The sequence below is a fragment of the Cibotium barometz genome, chromosome 27 (genome assembly GCF_041138505.1).
Source record: "Cibotium barometz isolate CiBa-2024 chromosome 27, ASM4113850v1, whole genome shotgun sequence".
Lineage (NCBI taxonomy): Eukaryota > Viridiplantae > Streptophyta > Polypodiopsida > Cyatheales > Cibotiaceae > Cibotium > Cibotium barometz.
This window is the reverse complement of record NC_141072.1, coordinates 30,960,255-30,980,136: the sequence shown is the minus strand read 5'-3', so window position 1 is coordinate 30,980,136 and position 19,882 is coordinate 30,960,255.

The following is a 19,882-nucleotide window of genomic DNA, read 5'->3' as shown; positions in this document are numbered from 1 at the left end:
TTTCTTAATCTATTATTATGGTTAGGAAGGAATTAAATTTATAAAGTTGGAATTTTCCTTACAGTTAATAGTTCAGTAGATGTTTATCTGAAGAAAATCCTTGGAATCAAAGTTAGAAGTAAACTGAATAATTTTGGTTAGACCACGATTGTGAGAATGGTGGCCAGTAAATTACTTGCCCATCTCTCGATCTAAATCAAGCAAAAACCTCGTGATGATCACTTCCAATTCTTGACACAAAGAATAGAGTACCGTTGAATTAGCATAGTTTTCCCTTAATCGAAATCACCAAGAATCTAGTTGAAAATTTAGTCAAATGATGGGTAGGTTACCCTGATGTGAAATCAATGATTCTCTCATTAAGAAAATCTCGATTAAAGGAAAAGGGTTTTGTGGAACCCTTCTCAAACTAGAAATTTTACTTGCATAGAATCTCTATTTTATTTAAAGGATTGTTTTATGCCAGAATGCTAGAGGTAGCATTTGGTATGTGTTTAACTAAGGAGAGACTCGTTGCAATAGCTGGCAGGGAGTCGTCGAGGGATGTCGCTCACGGCAAAACCTGTCGAGGTCTTGACCAGCCTCGGTATGGTTAAAATGGTGCGCTTCCAGTACGATGGGCGAGGACCGACGAAGCGGTCCTTGAGTGAAGTGCTAGGACACATAAGTAGGATCCTAGAGGGTTCTGACCAAGCTCGCGGTTGCTAGGACACCCATGCATATGTCAGTAGGTGGTTAAGAAAAAAACCAGTCAAAACTGAACTCTATTGGGTTTTATGAGAAGCAAACGATTAACAGGCCGCAGCTATGGCACATCTGCCATGCCCGTGAACTGTCCAAACCTAGTAAGATTTCCTACTTGAATGTGGCAGATGCATTAAAAGTAGAATATTTGCATTAAATTGAGTATAAATTACACTTAATTGCAATCTAGGGTGTGTAAACTATACTGTCAGAGAATATTCAGGGGGCTGGTAGACTTGCAGCTATAAAGTCATCGACAAATCTTGAAAAATTCCTAGATCTGACAGTGCTGCGGCCGTTCTGGAAGTGATACGCCCATACCCTTCTCATCTTGAAGAAGAGAACACCCGTTTGAGAGCTCAATTTCAATTGCTACGCCTGTGCCTTTCCTCCCATCTTCATATTTTGGAAGTGAACACCCATTTCTTTCTTTCCCTGAGAGCGAACATCCGTTCCATTCCGTTTTTTGAAGCAAATATCCATGGCATCTTTGCCACGCCCGTTCCACTCTGGACCTAACTTGGAATGCATGTTCCCTTTTTCTTCGAAGTGAACGCCCATTCCTTCTTTCATTTCTTATGCACATGCCCGTGCCCTCCCAGAAGCGAACACCCGTTCCTTTTCTCCCTGAGGATCGTACACCCATTCCTTTCTCATTTTGAAAGCGTATGACCCTTCATTTCAAAGCGTTGGTTGTTCCCTTTCCCAAAAAAAAAAACTTTTCACAGAGGGGTTCTGCACAGCTGTTCCATATTTCCATGCACCTACAATCGGGTAGATTGGTGTGAAATAACCCTCTCTTCGGCGACTAGAACTCTCAGGAAGCTCCTTCGCTTATAAGGTTGGACCCATCGATCAATACCAAGTGGAGTCAAACAGTGCTTGTTTTTTACTGAGAGCCAAGACCACCCAAGCACGGGACGAGGGACTCCATACCTCAAAATAGGAGAGCCAAAACTTTAGTGCACAGATAGACCGTCTTCCAAGAGCAAGCTCCTACCTCTCCCACACATTTATAGCAAAGAAGACTTGCTTCGAGGCTCTATAATTTTATCCTAGGAAATACATAGTCGGAAGAACCCCAACCCAAGGTGAGAGGCATGGACCAACCGCAAGAAAGCGAGCCCACCCTGTCTCTAGATCCTAGAGGAGAATTAGGTCAAAGTGAAAGTCAACAGACAAAACCACCAATCTGGCATTAGGACCTCAATGGAGTCTTCTTGGGCCCTTTTATTTGGCAGTTTAAGGGAGTCAAACCTTTTCTCTTAAGAAGAAACGTTTTCTAATTTGAAGCTTCAAAACGGCTACTTTATTCGAATTTGAATTTTGGGGGAAAAATGAAATTTAAAATCTAGCGGATAAAACCATATCATGTAACATATCTATGGAAAGCTCTTGATGCGTAGATCACGGATCTGTAATCTCCGCTCAAATCGGAGCTTGTATGTAGAAGTTATGGAGGTCCGAAAATTGTAAAATTGCCCCCCCCCCCTTTTTGGGGGGAAAAGTGCACCCTTTGACCACTCTTACACCTCTCTTAATCACCCATGGTTTTTGCTTACATGGCGGGCTCCTATTTGTCAAAAAGTTAAACGTTTCCATAACCTCATGGCAAATTAAAGGGCCCAAAAAGACTCCATTGAGTTCCTAATGGAGAGCCCTGCCTATTTCAGGTATAGCTGATCAGTATAGGGCCCAAGGACTAATGCAAAACCTAGGGCCAGGTCCGTCATCTAAAGGACTAGATACGTCGCATCAAAGGGAAAGGGTCTACTAAGGTCCTTCACAACAGCCTTGTCCGCCTATATATCAGCAACACCCACCACAAGGAGTCTACCCTAGGTACCACAAAGGGGCACATTTAAACCCACCTATTAGACAAGGGCCTCCTATGGTATATTATACTCCCGGCCCCACTCTTTCACGAACCCTTTCTCAAACTACTCTTGTTCCAGCCATGCCAAGGTTGACACTAGAAATGTTGAGATTGGCCATGGAAATAGAGAGGGGGGTGGTTGTAGGTATCGCACCTCCAGCACCAGTACAACCTGGACCTACACCAAGATTAGAGTGGAATAAATCCGCTAACTATTAAAACTTATCATGAAATTTGATGGCATTGGAGATCCGATCCCACATTTAGAGATGTTTAATCAAATTTGAAATGCCTTTGGCCATGCAGAAGATCAAGTCAAGGTGAGCGCCTTCGGCCTTGTCCTTGATGGCAAAGCAGGCCAATGGTTCAGGTCCTTGAAGGTTGAGGATAAATCCACCTTTGAATCTTTAAAATAGGCTTTAAAGGTTGGGTATTCTTGCCAAGGAACCAGATGGAGCCCAGTTGAGTAGCTACATAATGTAAGATGGAAGGAAGAAGAAACCATCAGAGACTACATAAATAGAGTTAGATATCTCCATTCGCGTTGCAGTGCCAGAGATAAGTTCTCTGATGAGAGATTAATAGGGATATTTCTAGAGGGTCTTGATGATGTGCCTTCACACAAGTCATTATATGCCTTGGGCCATACCTCCTTTGATCAATGATGTAGGAGTGCTATGGATTTTGAAGACAATTTCAAGGGAGCACATTCCCAAGAACTCCATGTGGGCACTACTAGCATAAAGCCTGATAGGAAAAGTAAGGATTCCATGTCTAGAAAAAATGTAGAGTAAGGCGGTTGCATTAATGCAGTAAATGACCCAACAATGGAGAACCGGCCAAGGTCAGGATCGGGGAGGTCAACCCCATCTTTATCCAAAGAGAGATCTTGTATGGTGCTTTTTCTATCGAGCTAACCATACCGGAATGGAGTGTCCACATTTGAGACCCCACCCTAGACCCTACTGTACATATTGCATGAAATGGGGCAATCATGAGGTCTCCAACTACCTCAGGGGGTGCACTACTTGAAAACCCTAGGTATCACGTGCGCTCAAGAGTATTAAAAAACCCCTTAACTAAAAATTTTCCCCCAATAAAACAACCCCTCTTTACTTATGAACTAAATGATTTTTTTCTAAAGTTCATAAGTAAAGAGGGGTTGTTTTATTGGGGGAAAAACCCCTCTTGTTAATGTAATCGTGCTAATTTTTCTCAATGTATCTAATTAAAAAACCCCTCCAGTTGAACTCACGTGGTACACTAACATTTTTTGAGGTGAACCCCCCGAGCCAACTGTTGTCATCAAAAAGCTACCTTAGCTCGAGCTCTACCTTAGGTGTTTCCTGCAAGACCTAGACAACCGCTAGCCTTACCAGCACTTGTGCTTCATAATGTGCCTCAACTTGGCCAAGAAGTGGCCAAAAGAGGAATCCTCAGGGTACCTGAAATGCCCTTACCACCCCCAGTTCTTTCACCTCAGCCCCCACTGTCAAGTGTTGCACCAATTTGTTAGCTGACCTTGATCAAAATCTTTGAAGATGGGAATGAGGGGGAAATTCCAAAAGTCCCTATTTATGAAACCCAAGAGCCTACAAGCCCACCCTCTCAACTCTTAAGTCACTATGTTATGGAGGGAGATCAAATGTACCCCATGTACTTAGCAGCCCCAATACCGTAGGCCAGAGACATGAATCAGATGACAAAGTGACCACCCATACAGTGTTATGATTGTGCGGAACCTCACCGAGTGGCTCTGTGTCGTCTCGACAGGAAGGGAATGGCAAGTACCTCTGCGGGTGCTCCAGCCATGACCCCATTGTGTGTAGGGTGTGGTATGGATCCCATGTATAAGAATTGTTCGCTAAGACCAACAATGATGGAGAAGGCTCACAAAGGTAATCCCAGCACCAACCTTAACCTGCTGAGTGTTAGAGATGGTTTCATCCGAACATTCCCTCTCAACCTTGTAACAAGACTGCAAAATAGGCAGAGGGCCGCATCACATGCTACTATAGAGGCATCGACCTCGCAAGCCCAAGGTCAATCTAGAGCCCCTTAAAAAGTATGAGCCACTCGGCGCTCAAGAAAGAAAACCATAAAGATCAAAAAGGGTGAGACCCAAGTGGTTATTAAAAGTGGTTTGAAAGACGGCATGACAACTCATGCTTCGACTTCTTCATATGAACAAGAAGATTTGCTACGCATTGCCACCTGGGTGGCTAGAGAATGGGTTTTTTTTTGGCAAGCAATTACGGGTGAACATAAACCCAAATATGGCGAGAAGTTTTTTAATAATGGGGGGCTCTTGGTCTATTATCTCTCTGCCTCTATCTCTGTCTCTATCTTTGTCTCTTTATCTTTCTCTTTTATCTGTCTCTCTCTCTCTCTCTTTCTCTCTCTCTCTCTCTCTCTCTTTCTATCTCTTTATCTGTCTCTCTCCCTATTTCACACTTTTGCGAGATATTGTTAATAGTCGCTTCCATATCTGAGACACTGAATACAAAATCGATCTCTCTCTTTCTCCTTCTCTCTTTGTTTGTCTCTCTCTCTCTCTCTCTCTCTCTCTCTCTCTCTCTAAGTTATCTGTTTCTCTCTCTCTTTTCTCTCTTTCTCTCTCTCTCTCTCTCTCTCTCTCTCTCTCTCTCTCTCTCTCTCTCTCTCTCTCTCTCTCTCTCTCTCTCTCTTTGTCTCTCTTATCTATCTCTGTCAATAGTAAAATAAAAATACTTCAATAAAATGATACAAGCTCAAATAAAAGTACTCAATTGAAATTGTTTCAATAAAATGATACCCCAAAACATTTTTGTACATCCCATACATCTCTGAAGTTAAATTAGGAACATGAGTTTTCCACTAAACCAATTCAAGGTAGGTTTGTTCTCTGCATAGACATTTGGTTACCTCCCTTTGTGTCAAAATTGGTTGGTGAATAAACATATTTTCATTTTGGCTCAATCCCATGACTCTCATGTACAAAAAGTACAAGTGCTTGCATGCTAAGTACAAGTGCTTGCATGCTAAGTAGGGTTTTTGCTAGTTGACCCTTCCTAAAAAATCTGGACATGAGCATGATGGATGCATTTTGATATGCACATCATAACTTCCCACATGAGAAACTTCTCCGAAAGTCTCAATGGTGAAAGCCTCATGTTTGGAAGATTGAAACACTTGCACTTGTGTAACTTGTGCATTTATGTCTAGTTCTTTCTTGATCCTTTTTGTAGCTTCTTTTGAAATGCCAGTTCTGTATCTTGTGCGACGACCATCTCATGACATATCATTTTTTAATGTGTTTGTCTCTCCTCTAGGAACTTCTGGTTGACTTGAGCTAAATGGAGTTTGTTGCTCCCTTCCTAATGTCTTACTCTGTAAGTTATACCTTACAAGCACCAATGCATTTACCTCCTCAAATGTCAGATTTGTGCTTTCAGCCACCCACTAGCCATATAGTAGGCACATTGTGTTGGGGATGCTGGGCTACTGGCTGAGCTCCGGGGGTTAACTCGATCTCATGATCTACTTCACAAGATAGAGGCATCTCAGTCAGCTCTTCAGGGAACACATCTACATACTCACTTAACCACTCTCCTTCTTTAGCCTTGCATTTTATGTCTACTGGATTCACCTTAATGACATAAATAGCTTGCCTTTTTTGAGCCCTTTTAACAATTTAGAAGCCTTGACTAATTGCAGCACTGGGGATCCAGAAATTCCAGCTGCTTGAGCTTTATTCCCGTGTGAAGGTCAAGGAAAGAGATGGTTCCTTTGTGACAATGAATGTCAGCCCGATTCTTATGGAGCCAATCCATTCCAAGGATTCCATCATAGACTCCCAAGGGTAGGACTCTGAACTGGCACTCTGTTATGTTCCCCTCTAGACTAAACTGAATAAGGTCTCTCTCAAGGTGTGTGAAAAGAATCTTTCGAGTGGCAAATTCCACTTGCATAGGTTTCCCTGATTTTTGATTTAGGACTAACTTATGCAAACATCCTGAGGAAATAAAAGAATGAGTACTGCATGAATCAATCAAAAGATTGAATTGCTTACCCTAGTATGCTGCTGGAGTCTGGAGGACTGAAAATTGACGGTTATTCCCCTGATGCTCTATTGCGGCATAGATCTGTCCTTTTTCTTCCTCCACTTCCTCAGCTATAGTGACGGCTCTAGCTGCTGCAGTCTGAGGTGGAACTCTCTCTCTTTGGTTTCTCCAATTCTAGGAGGGAGTTTGGAGACTGCTTTGCATGGAGGCTGCAGGCTGCTGAGCTGGCACTCTTCTGGGGTTACCCTGATTTTGGCGCGCGGGACCCTGATTGGGACTGATACTAAGGAGTTTGTGTCTTAATTCTGGGACCCTGGATTCCTTGGCCCACAGAAGGAGATGGGCAATCCTTAAGCTGGTGTGCCCAAACCCCTGACATCCGAAGCACATGTTCTCACTTTGAAGCTCTTCCCTCTGCATTCTTGAAAGAGCCGGAGTTCCTGAGAAAGAACTTTGAGGGAAAGGTATTCCTTCATTCTTGAAACTTCCTGACTCCAGATTCTGGTTGGGACCTTGGTGTCTCTTTGGAGGCGGAAGCTTGGAAGAACTTCCCAGTGTCTGGAATCTCTTAAAGGATGAGGGAGCTGGCTTAATGATGAAGACTTTGGCGAAGTCCTTCACCATTCTTATAGCTTCTACCATGGAAACTGGCTTGGCATTTTTGACCAGGGTGTCTAAAGGTTCATTTATTGCCCGAATGAACCTGGCCATAAGTTGCTCTTTGTTTAGCAGTCACATAATAAACAATCACTTATATAACAGGGAATTTTTCCACAAAACATTTCTTTATTTATATAAAGGTTGCAATATGTACATAGAGCATCTCGGCTCCAGAAAGTCAAAATCTTGTCGGGAGATGCATAAGACGGTGATACTGGGCTACAGACATGCCCTGATACAAATGTTCCCTTACTACCAAGGGAGCTACTATCTTCTCCTTAGGAATAAAGCGACTAAGAAGTCTGTAGATATGGTAGGAAAGTCTGAAATATCGAGGCATAGGGTGATATAAAATAACACCATGTATCACTTTTAGCCTCATCAGAATCATGGACAATGAGATATTTTGCCTCAGCATCACACGCTCGTCTCGCAAGAGGCGTGGACATACTGCCCTGCAAACCACTTGTTCTACTGTCTCTCCACTGGGTGAAGGAAATATAAATCCTCGAAATGGCTTGCGAGTTTAAGTTGTAGCGGAAGAGATGAGATGCTCAAAGGCGAAAGCAGTCATATCTTGTAACTGGGTGAGATTGCGAACACCAGATAAGTGTGGAACTTCCATTTATAAAACCAAATTAAGTTTGATTAAAAATCTCATTAATGAAGCTTAAGGAATGAAAATACAATACGTAAATGCTCTTTCTGAGTTTTTATTATAAATTTTTGATAAAAATTCATTTCTCCTTATTAGCTTTCAACAAAGCTTTGATACGACCTGTGAGACCCCCACCCCCCCTGCGATACCCCCTCCGAGGGCACTGGTGGGGCAGATGCAGTGTCAGCCTCTCGTGCGGGGCAGGGATCCACACTCGTGGGCCTTGCCCACGAATGTCCGGACAAGAGGCTAGCCCGGCGGTTCCACCAGGAAAATCATCCAAAACCAAACCCGAAAAAACTTCCCTCGCTCGAAAGGCACAGGCGATTCCACCAGGAAAATCATCTAATGGGAGAATTAATCTAACAAGTCAAAATCTTATCTATTGAAACTGATCCGACCAAACCCAAATTCCCATGGTCAGATCAAAGAAGAGACTTGCACTCGGTCCATAGAATCACCGCTTTTTTCCTCCTTTAACGAGGCATATCACAAAACAAAGGTCTTCCTAGGACTTAATCTAACTAACGAACTAATCGTAACTTATTTGTATTGCAAGAATCCCCCAATCCAGCCGAGCCAACCGCCCAACCACTATATTGGTGGGATTCCTTTATAAAAATTTGGTTATGTTTTGCCTGGGTACCGAGGACAAGAATTCCCAGGCCCCCTAGCCGGCGTTCCAAGCAAAATTTAAGGTAGGCATACCACGTACACACCCAATATGAAATTGCCATTATAACAGATTTGGCTATCTTTAAAACAATCTTTCAATGAAAATCATAGTATTGCTGATCATAATCCTCCAAAATATTGAGTCCATTGTTTTACAAAATATATCATCCAAACTCTCCGTTGAAAACCAGTTGGTCAACCAATGAGATCCAATATCAAAATTCGATTCACAAAAGTCATTCTTTTCAGTTCATCCGAATCCTCCTCGATGTACGCATAGCAACCACCCACGAGCCCGTGCATCACCTCTGGTCAGAACCATATAGGATCCTACTTAGGTGTCCTAGAACTTCACTTAGGGACCGCTTCGTCGATCCTCGCCCATCGTACACCGGAGGCGCGCCATTTTAACCATACCGAGGCTGGTCAAGACCTCAGCAGGCTTTGCCCGCGAGTGACCTCCCTCGTCGACGACTCCATGCCCCAGCTGCTCAACGAGCCTCTTCTTAGTTAAACACATACGAAATGCTTCCTCCAGCATTTTGGCATAAAACAGTCTTTTAAAAGAAAACAAAGGTTCTATGCAAGTAAAATTCCTGATTTGAGATTGGTTCCACAAAATCCTTTTTTTCTTAATCCATATTTTCTTAATGAGAATCATTGATCTCTCATCAGGATAATCTACCCATCATTTGACTGAATGTCCAACTAGATTCTTGGTGATTTTGGTCAAGGGAAAACTAGTTAAATTCAACGGTAGTCTATTCTTTGTATTAAGAATTAGAATTGGTCACGAAGTTTTTTGCTTGATTTAGATCGAAAGATGGACAAGTAGTTTACTGGCCGTCCCTCTCACAGTCCTGGTCAAACCAAAATCATTCGGTTTATTTCTAACTTTGATTTCAAGGATTTTCTTCAAAATAAACATCTAATGAACTTCTAACCGTAAGAAAATTCCAACTTTATGAATTTCATTCTAACCATTTATATGAGAATATCGAATTTTTATGAAAATACTCTTCTTCTATTTAATCTAATTTTGGGTAAATATCAATTTGGTGATTTATCCACATAAAATATCTAAAGATATTCTTCTACCAATTTAATTTATCAACCCTAATTCTCTATGTGAAATTATGGTGAAAATTCCTCTTTTGTCACCAACATTTAATTTAAACCTTTCTCTACTTAAATACCACAAAAATTCTTCTTTTAATTAAATACAAATATCCATTTTTTTGAATATGCCTAAAATTTCTCTTTTTCAATTAAATAATTGAATTCCAAATGTCATGGGAATTCATTTTTTATCATAAAATAAATTAATCTAAAATTTCTCTTTAAATTAAAAAAATATCCATTATTTTAATTATGCCAATAATTTCACTTTTACCATTTAAATGATTGAATTCCAAATGTCATGGAAATTCCTCTTTTATCATTTAAAATTTCTCATGCATAAAATAAATTTATCTAAAATTTCTCTTAAAATTAAATAAAAATATCCATTATTTTAATATACCAAAATTTCTCTTATTTAATTACATGGATCTCCATTATCATGGGAATTTCTCTTTTTGCATAAAAATAAAATTACCAAAAATTCCTCTTTTCTTTAATTAATTATTTATATATAAATACTAAAAATTAGTTTCTCATGAATATGATGAAAATCATTCTTTTACCATAGGATGCCCCATCCTAAAATATGGTAGGAATTCCTCTTTTAGCATTATGCATAAAAATAAGATATGTATTAATTTCTAAAAATTTTGCCATAGCTTCACTGCTATTTATAGATAATTTTTAATTTTTCTAGAAAAGAATAAGACTTTGTAATACAATTATGATAGAAGAACTATCCTTAAACTTAAATCCAAATTATGGAATTAAATCATAAATTTGCCATAATTTTATTAATATAAAAGCATAAAAATACTATTTTCTAAATCTCTAGCTTAACAAGCTTCGAGTTTGATTTTGAAATAAGAATTTATCAATGAAAAGCATTATTTTTCTAAAGAATTAGCCATAGGCATTAAAGCTCTTAAAGAAAGCTTGATTTGCATTAAAAACAACTAATTAGAAACTTCTCAAGCTTGAGAGGGGTTGAGAAGTGAAATCATTTGAGAATATTAACAAAAACCATGAAATTCCTTCTTACCTCTAGGTTTGGCTTGCTTCTTTATCTAGAAGTGAAGCCCCCAACCAAACAATTGGTTTAGTGAGTTGAGAAGAAAGCTCCAAGAGTTGTTGAAGAGAGAGAGAAGCTCCAATCTCTCCAAAAGTAGAGGATTTTTAAGGGATGATAGAAAATATGATTATTTTAATGTAATACTGGCATGGTATAGCTCACAGATGAGAATACAAAAGAATGAGGGTCTATTTATAGGTGAGGGAGGCCACTAATTGAGTCCAACTAGGTTCTAGAATTTTCCAGCTTCAGTTTGGCAGAATTTGGACAAGATTTGGACCAATTTAGCTCCCAGTTTGATCCAGGAGAGAGGAGAGATAAAAATATCTCAATTTTTTTAAATTAAAAACCCTCCCACACATGTGAAGGAGGCGCCTACCTCAAAGGTCTCCCCTTCCTTACCAAGGTGTCAAAAATTCATCATTTCTTCAAAATATCTCATTTTTTTAATAATATCTCTTAATTAAAAACTAATAAACCTTGTACTCAGTCAACTCTTCATCTTATGTGAGAATTTACTCATTTTTGGGTATTTTCTTTTATTCATTGGATTTATCTCATCCCAACACTTGGATTAATCTTATTGACCCATAGGAACCTTAATTGGACCATAATCCAGAAATTTCTGAAAATCTTGACCCTTAGGCTAAGGTCACTTATATCATTTTTAATTGATTCCTAATGCACCTTGGAGAATTTATTTTGAACTTGTGTTTGAGGGAAATATATTTTTGATATTAGGAGAATTTTTATATCCAAAAATATCTCAATATTAAATTACCTCTATCTAGAATTTTTCTTCTCTATAGGCAAAAACAAGGAAAAATAATATTTTCTTATATTCAAAAATAGGGAATGATTACAGGGGATTGAGGTAAAAGCTTATTCATTATTCAGGCTGAGGAGGAATCTTCCAGTGGGAGGCTAGTGTGTTAGCGAGACGGGGGTGGAGGGGTTGTCGATATGCTGAGGGTCCTGTGTGGGGAGGCTAGCATCGAGGATGGGTGGGGGTTTAGCAAAAGTGGAGGGGATATCGCAAAAGGCAGTGTGCAATCCTAGTTAAAGTGATAAAAAAGGAGGTGATGGGGGTGGGGTGGGAAAATGAATGGGGAAAGAAGAAGGTTTTGCATGGAAGAGTGGGAGGGTGGATGTGCCCGACAGGGATGGAGAGGGTGGGGGTTGGCCGCTCTTTGGGAGGGGCGGAAGATGAGTTGGGTGGTGGTGGGGGAGGTGGGGTAGAAGAGGGTCATGGGGATGGGGGTGGGGGTGGCAGACTGCGTTGGCCATCATCTCCTCCATGGTTGTCATCTAGGGTAGAGCATGCATGTCAGTGGCATCCATGAGGCCGTGTGCATGGAAGAAGGCCTCTATGGAAGCAACTTTGTCAGCGTGGTGAACTCTAGTGGGAAGGCAAAGTGGGTATCGTCAAACTCGCACATGCCAGTTGTGGCCATAACTTCTAATTACTCAAAACATCTATCGTACAAAATAAGCAGGCCTTCGAGGGAGTAAGGGGGGAGAGTGTCCGCACCACTAGTAGTATAGTGAGGCGCGACCACCCCCTAAGGACACACGGAGGATACCAGCGGCCACCCGTCGCTTCTCTCCCCTTCACTTTTGAACTTATGGGCGAGCAGCCGACTTGGGGGCACCCCTTCCTCGCGCCAAGCCTTTCATCTGGGAGACTTACTGCAATGCACCTCAGGCACTCCGGATCAGCCCTAATTACCTAACGATATGTAGACGGTGGCCATGGAATGTCTTCCATGATTGAGGAGCCAAAGTAGAACCCCAAGCTCAAATTCAACTTCCCTTGGTTTTCTCCCCCGTCAACACAATAGCCGTGTACAGAAGAAACCATGGTCCAACACTTCCACAATTTCATCTACCGATAATGACCAAGTCCTAGACCCAACCGTGATCGCCACAGTTTTCTTCTTCAACTTGATCATCATGTTGCTGGATTCCTTTCTAGATTGGGACCACTACTTTGACGGAATGCAGGGTTTGGCCTTCAACATCAACAAAGAGCCCACCCTTAAGGAGATCTTTGGCTACTATGAATGCGTCATGTGGATACCTACCTGGTGCCTCTAGACTTTCAAAGTTATGATGGAGACCACCTTCTGGATGAGCTACAAGGTCTTCCATCGAGCCCCCCCTGCTCCAACCTTATGCCGATATTTCATCCACACTTATCTGATCTATTATTATAGATAGATCCGGCCAGCTCCGAGGATAGCCCTGCATTAGGGAGGGGGTATGTTAACCACTCCGGTTAACATTACCTTTTACGTGGCTACACCCTTTGTAATTTATCTTTTGGTAACCGTGCAATGTGCTCATTGTATAAGAGATCATCCACACTTATCTGATCTATTATTATAGATAGATCCGGGCCAGCTCCGAGGATAGCCCTGCATTAGGGAGGGGGTATGTTAACCACTCCGGTTAACATTACCTTTTACATGGCTACACCCTTTGTAATTTATCTTTTGGTAACCGTGCAATGTGCTCATTGTATAAGAGAGATGGGATGACCGATCTTAAGTCTTGTGTAACGTCGGTCATGAGGAATAGTTGTACATAGAGCTAGAGAAACTAGGAAGACAAGTTTTGGGCCCCCAATTATAAATGGGCGACTAGACATTGTAACTATGAGCTCTTTGTATATAAGTCATTTTATTGAATATGAAAAGGGACAATCCCATTTATCTCACTTGAGTATTCCTTCTCTCTCTCATTTGAGCTTGTGTTTGCATGTTAGCTTGTGTTCTTGCTTGCTTGCATATTGGATTATTCGTGTATGTTAGTAGGGATGGCAATTCTCTCTTTTCTCCTCTTCTCTATCCTTTCTTGCCATGTCCCTTTTGCATGAACTAGAGGTTGATCTCTCCATAGCTCCCTCTTTCTTGCTATCTACCTAGCTATTGGATCTCTTCTTGGGTGACACAAGAAGAGGCGGAGTGAGCCCCTAGCGGCTTCACATCGAGGATTTAACCCTCTTAGGGTTGGCCAAGTGCAACTCTCTAAACTCGACTCTTGCATGCATCTCTCTTCTTTACTTTCTCTCTTGTGTGCAAGGTAGCATGTTATCCTTAAACACATCATTGGTCACGTTTGAAGACCCACCTGACATAGGCTTTTGGACACCCTTTTCACTAATGCACTAACACACCAGAACATATGATTTTGGACACCCTTTGCGCTAATTCACTAACACACTGGCACATGGCTCTCACTCTTATGAGATGCTACTATGGATTGGGGATCCTCTAATAAGCAATACCATTGGTTTAGCCCATTGGTTTAGCCAAGGATGGTGTTACCTTTAGGAAGGGGAAGGGGGGTATATTAACCACTCATATTAACATTGCCCATATATTTTGTGGTGTCATATGTATTTTGTAAGATGATGATGTGATATATCTCGGGGGGTTTGCTTAAAAATATATGTTCACTTTGTGCGATCGTTAGGAAGAGTTTTTTAAACTAAGATTTTAAGGAAATTTTACAAAACTCTACTTACATAAGGGGATTTTAAATGGCATTTTCAAGAAAAAACTATAAGTTTATAAAGAAAAAAAGGTCATTTTATTAAGTCAAAATTCACATAAAAGGGTATTTTTTAATACCCCTTGAATGCACATTATATGTAGGTCTTCCTAAAAGTACACCCCCCACAAGTGATATAAAGTATCCTAATTTTATGCTTAAAAGTAATTGCAAAAGTCAAGGACTTCTTATTACAAGGATATATGGAGCTAGACTAGGAGCCAATAGTAATTACAAAAGTCAATGACTACTTATTACAAGAATATATGGAGCTAGACTAGGAGCCAATGATTATTTTTTATCTTGGTGAGCCAAATGTCTCCTTGTATATAAGTCACCTTGTAGATCATTTGGACATTATTTTTAACAACTTTCAATAATGCAATAGAATTCCCCCTCATCTCTCTCTCTCTCTCTCTCTCTCTCTCTCTCTCACACACACACACACACACACACTTATTGTGTGTCTATGCATGCTATGTTTGGATAAAAGCTTGTATGCATATTAGGAGAGTGTTTAGACTTGTGGTTAGGAATTTCTCTTTGTCTTGAGTAGCAAGGTTAGCATTAGGTCAAATGAACTTTCTTTTCTTCCATGTAAGCAAGGAGAGCTCTCTCTAGCTACCCATTGGTGAAGAGGTTCTGGGTGTGCAAACAAGGAGACAACTTCACAAGTGGACTACCTCATTGTCAACATGGTAGTTACTCTTGCATGTCTTTGACAAGTCCCCAAAAACACATAGGAAATTTAAGCGATTATATCTATGAACAAATGGATCTCGCATGAGAGCTACATTTTATAAAGTTACCTTGATGACAAAACTTGTCTTATCTAACATGCTACACCTATGGGATGATTTACCCAATTTACCTTTTTTTATGGTAGAGAGGATTTCTGTGCATATAGTGGGAAACTTTCTATGTTTTCATGGAAAATTTCATTCTTGTATCATCTTACTAATATAGCATCACTTGTGACATTGACTATCACACCTTTCTACGTGTAGGGAGAATGATCTTCACAACATTCATATTCTAATGATATGCATCGGATGAGTGACTTGGCAGAATGAGCTTCACAGCATCTCGAAGTTGATTCAAATTCTCTTGGAACATTTGGGCCATCACATATCTAATCTGGTCCTAGTTGGATGATATGGTTGGTTGGTAATGACATGCATTTGATGAGATTGTCTTTGTAGAGGTGAATTTCCTATGTTTTTAAGAGGGCATTACATTCTCACATGCAAACTTTATTTACCAAGAATGATAAATAAGAATAGAATATTAAATTGACATTTTCTTCTATTACCAAGCATAAGATATTTCATGCATAAGGGTTTTCAAACCTTTCAAATGAAAGATTCACATCAAATAAACATATTATCAAGTTTTAGGTAATGTAGTTTTAAATCCAAAGTAATAGTATTTTGACTGTGAATGATACTTTTATGTTTACTTAAAGAGTTTAAAATGGACATTTTCTTGAGGCTCATGCTCATTTGACACTAAGGTCATTTATTGAGGTATACTAGTTTAAACCTTGAAATCCACTTGCTTAAAACAAGTGATATAAATAAAAACTAATGACCTTAGAAGGGTGGAATATTGGGAGATAGTTGAATCAAAGCTATTGGAAACTTTTTTCTCCAAGACTCCCATGTGATGTCACCAATGTTTTGTGCTAGATTATTTGAAATGGATAATTAACATAGACAACAACTTAAATCATTTATCTAGCTTTATAAATAAATTTTTTTTAGAAATACGCTCTTTTGCACAATTAGAAAACAAAGGATACCATGAGTACATGTGGCTTTCATCCAACAAAGTAAAAGGGAAAGAATAAATAAAGGTATTCAACATTTTATATTTTGTTTCCCATTAAGTCAAAATGCTTTCAAAGCTGGAAAATGAAACTTTGTTTGGATCTACATTGATGGATAGGGAATTTTACATATTTTGCATGCCATTAAGTTTACAAAATGTTCTAATATTATGTATAGGAGATTTAAAAGTTACTACTTATGAACAATGATGAGTGTATACTTTTGAAACTAGTCTATCTTTTATCTCACTCACTAAGATTCTATCTAGTTATGATATCATAAAATTTTATCTTTTGCCTTTGCTTTTAGAAAGCTAATGGTGTCCCATCATCAAAGTTCTAAATTCCAATTATAAAGTCAACTTGAGTTTTTTAATGGTCATAGTAGTTTGATTTATTACTTTTTCTAAAGGGCACAATAAACATTTTTGATGTATTAGTTACAAGGTGGATTGCATTTACCACAAATTACATACTTTTTATTGACTAAGTGTTTAAAACGGAGGCTTTTGAGAGTTTATATTTTGGCAAACATAAATGACATGATTGTTTCATTCATAAAGTTGAAGCAAATAAGAGATTAAGTTATGGCTAAATAAGAGATTAAGTTTCATTCATAAAGTTGAAGCAAATAAGAGATTAAGTTATGGCTAAAAACCAACCAATATAAATCATGCTCTCTCTCTCTCTCTCTCTCTCTCTCTCTCTCTCTCTCTCTCTCTCTCACACACACACACACACACACACACACACACACACAAAACTAATTATAAAAATAAATAATCGCATTAATATTGTCTAGATTTCCTATGTAAAGTGATAATGCATGAGACAAAAGTAGCATACCTTTAGAGATGTTGTTATAATGTTTAACACGTGTCACAGTGAGCATGGAAAAAAATGTTAAAGAAACATTTTTGTTTAGTCACATAGTCCACTTTAAGGTTAGAATTGATCTCAAAAGGAGGATGTATGTGAGTGAAAGAGGAAACTTTATGTGACTTTGTTTTTCTATTTTAGTATTTTAGGACTCTCCTAAAGTCAAGTAGTATTTATCAACAAAGGCCCCTTTGTTTGTCCTAATGTTAAACACGTGGAGAGGGTTTTCCAACTGAAAAGTATTAAGAGAAAGAAAAGTGGAGTACATATTCCTCTTTCGTGTTTATAGACAAAAGTGCAAACATCAAAGTGGGGATTCATTGCATGAGATGGAGTAGTTTGGTAGCTAAAGGTTTCTAAAGTGTCATGGGAGTGTTATAGCATTGGACTAACAAAAAAATGAAGAAATAACCACCAAGCTACAATAAAGCTCGTTAGTATAAAAAGAGAGGAAATTTTTTTATTAGTGTTGTCATAAGGTATATATATGAAAACTGAGGGTGACATCCTAACAACTCCTCATGGCTTATGTGCTTGGACCAATGCTCTTGAAAGTTTCTTTATTAAAGCTAGTTAAAATATATAAAATGCTTCATTAAATTCCTTCAAGGTGACTATTTTTCATTATTTGAAAACAACCCAACTAATACTATGTGTCATGATTTTTTGTCAACTCTTACTAGGAAAATGCAAGCTAAATGGCATATTTTTAGCTCTAGTCAATTCTTGATATGCTAATGTGAATCATCGATCATCATTAGGTAAAGATATTTTTCAAGTGAAAAGGTTATGTATAACTTACGAGTCACTAGCTCACCATCTATTAAACTACAGATTTCAAGGAGACATTCTCATGTCTTTTTCAATTAAACATGCTATGCTATATTGCTAATGTGGTGTGACAAAAAGGGTAATTTTTGATACAAATACAAAACCTAATTTGAGGTGTTGTACTTTGGGGGTTAGCCTTGACCCATCACTTGAAGTTTAAATTTTCTTTGTTTTTTTAAGAAGGAAGTATGTGGAGTGAGGGGAGGGGTGGTGTGCCTAAATCAAGCCCATGCCCTAAGAGGAGAAGGGTGCCACCTTAACCACCTCGCTACTATCCCCCACAGCCTTAAGGAGAAGGGTGCATACAAAATGCTAGTCCCTAAAGCCATAGAACTTAAGGAATAGTTAAGACAATTGTTAAAGCAGGGATTGGTCAGACCCAGTGTCTCACCTTAGGGTGTGCCCATTCTCTTTCAAAAGAAGAAAGATGGAATGTTAAGACTCTATATTGACTACAAAGGATTAAATCAATTAACAATTAAAAATAAGTATCCTATCCCTAGGATTGATGAACTTCTAGATCAGTTAAGTGGGACCCAAATGTTCACAAAGATATATCTCAAATCCGGGTACTACCAAATCAGAATCTAGGAATAGGACATCCTGAAGACAGCATTCAATACTCGGTATGGGCATTATGAGTTCACAGTCATGCCATTTGGATTGATTAATGCCCCGGTGACATTTAATCATCTTATGCAGGATATTTTGAGAGAATACTTGGATGATTTTGTTCTTGTCTTCTTTGATGATATCTTGGTATACTCAAAGAATGCTGCAGATCATGAAGATCATGTGCACAAGGTCCTAGAAATCCTAAGGAAACACCAACTCTTTGCAAAAAAGAGCGAGTGTTCTTTTTCTATTGGCTAGGTGGAATACTTGGGATTCATAGTGTCAAAAGATGGGATTTCTCTTGACCCCACAAAAATCCAAGCCGTCGTAGATTGTGGCCGGAACCCAAGATGGTAAAGGAAGTCAGAGGATTCCTAGTATTAACTGGATGGTATAGGATGTTTATACATAGGTATGCTCAGATAGCATCCCCTTTAACTAACCTTCTTGACAAGAAGAGTACCCTTTTTCAATGGACTGCAATGTGTCAGAGTGCCTTTGATAAACTGAAGATAGCCTTAGTAACCAACCCTATCCTTAAATTGCCAAATTTTACCAAACCTTTTGAGGTAGTTTTACTGATGCCAGTGGGTTTACCTTAGGCGGTGCTCTTATGCAGGAAGGTCATGCAATGGCCTATGAATTCAGAAAACTCAGAACACATGAGAGAAATTATTCCGTCCAAACATTATCTTTTGGGACAGAGGTTCACCTTAATGACAGATCATCAAAGTCTGAAGTGGATCTTTACCCAAAGGGATTTCAACATGTGTCAAAGGAGATGGATGCAGACCCTACACGAATTCTATTTTGAAATTAAGTATCGGTCGGGGAAAGAATATGTGGTGGCAGATGCGCTCAGCAGAAAAGCCTCCTTGCTTATAATTATAGTGGTGTTAAATCCATTAATCTGTGAATCAAGGGAGAAAATCATGCAGGACAAATTCTTTGCCCCTATTGCTACCCTTCTGATGTAGGAAAGCAAGACTCCTCAAGAAATGAGTCGAGTTCTTGGGTACAAATTGGATGAAGGATGCATGTATTATAATAATCGGCTATGCATTCCCAGGTTACAGCTCCATTTTTGTGGTAGTTGACAGACTAACCAAAGTTGCCCATCTGATTCCAGTGAAAGAAACATATACTACAGTCGATGTTGCCAGAGTTTTCCTTAAAGAGATCTTCATATTGCATGGCTTTCCCAGGAGGATAGTAAGTGACAGAGATCCCAAATTCACATCGAAATTCTAGACTGCATTCTTTGAAGCAGTAGGAACTTTCTTGGATCTTAGCACAGCCTATCACCCTAAAACAGATGACCAGC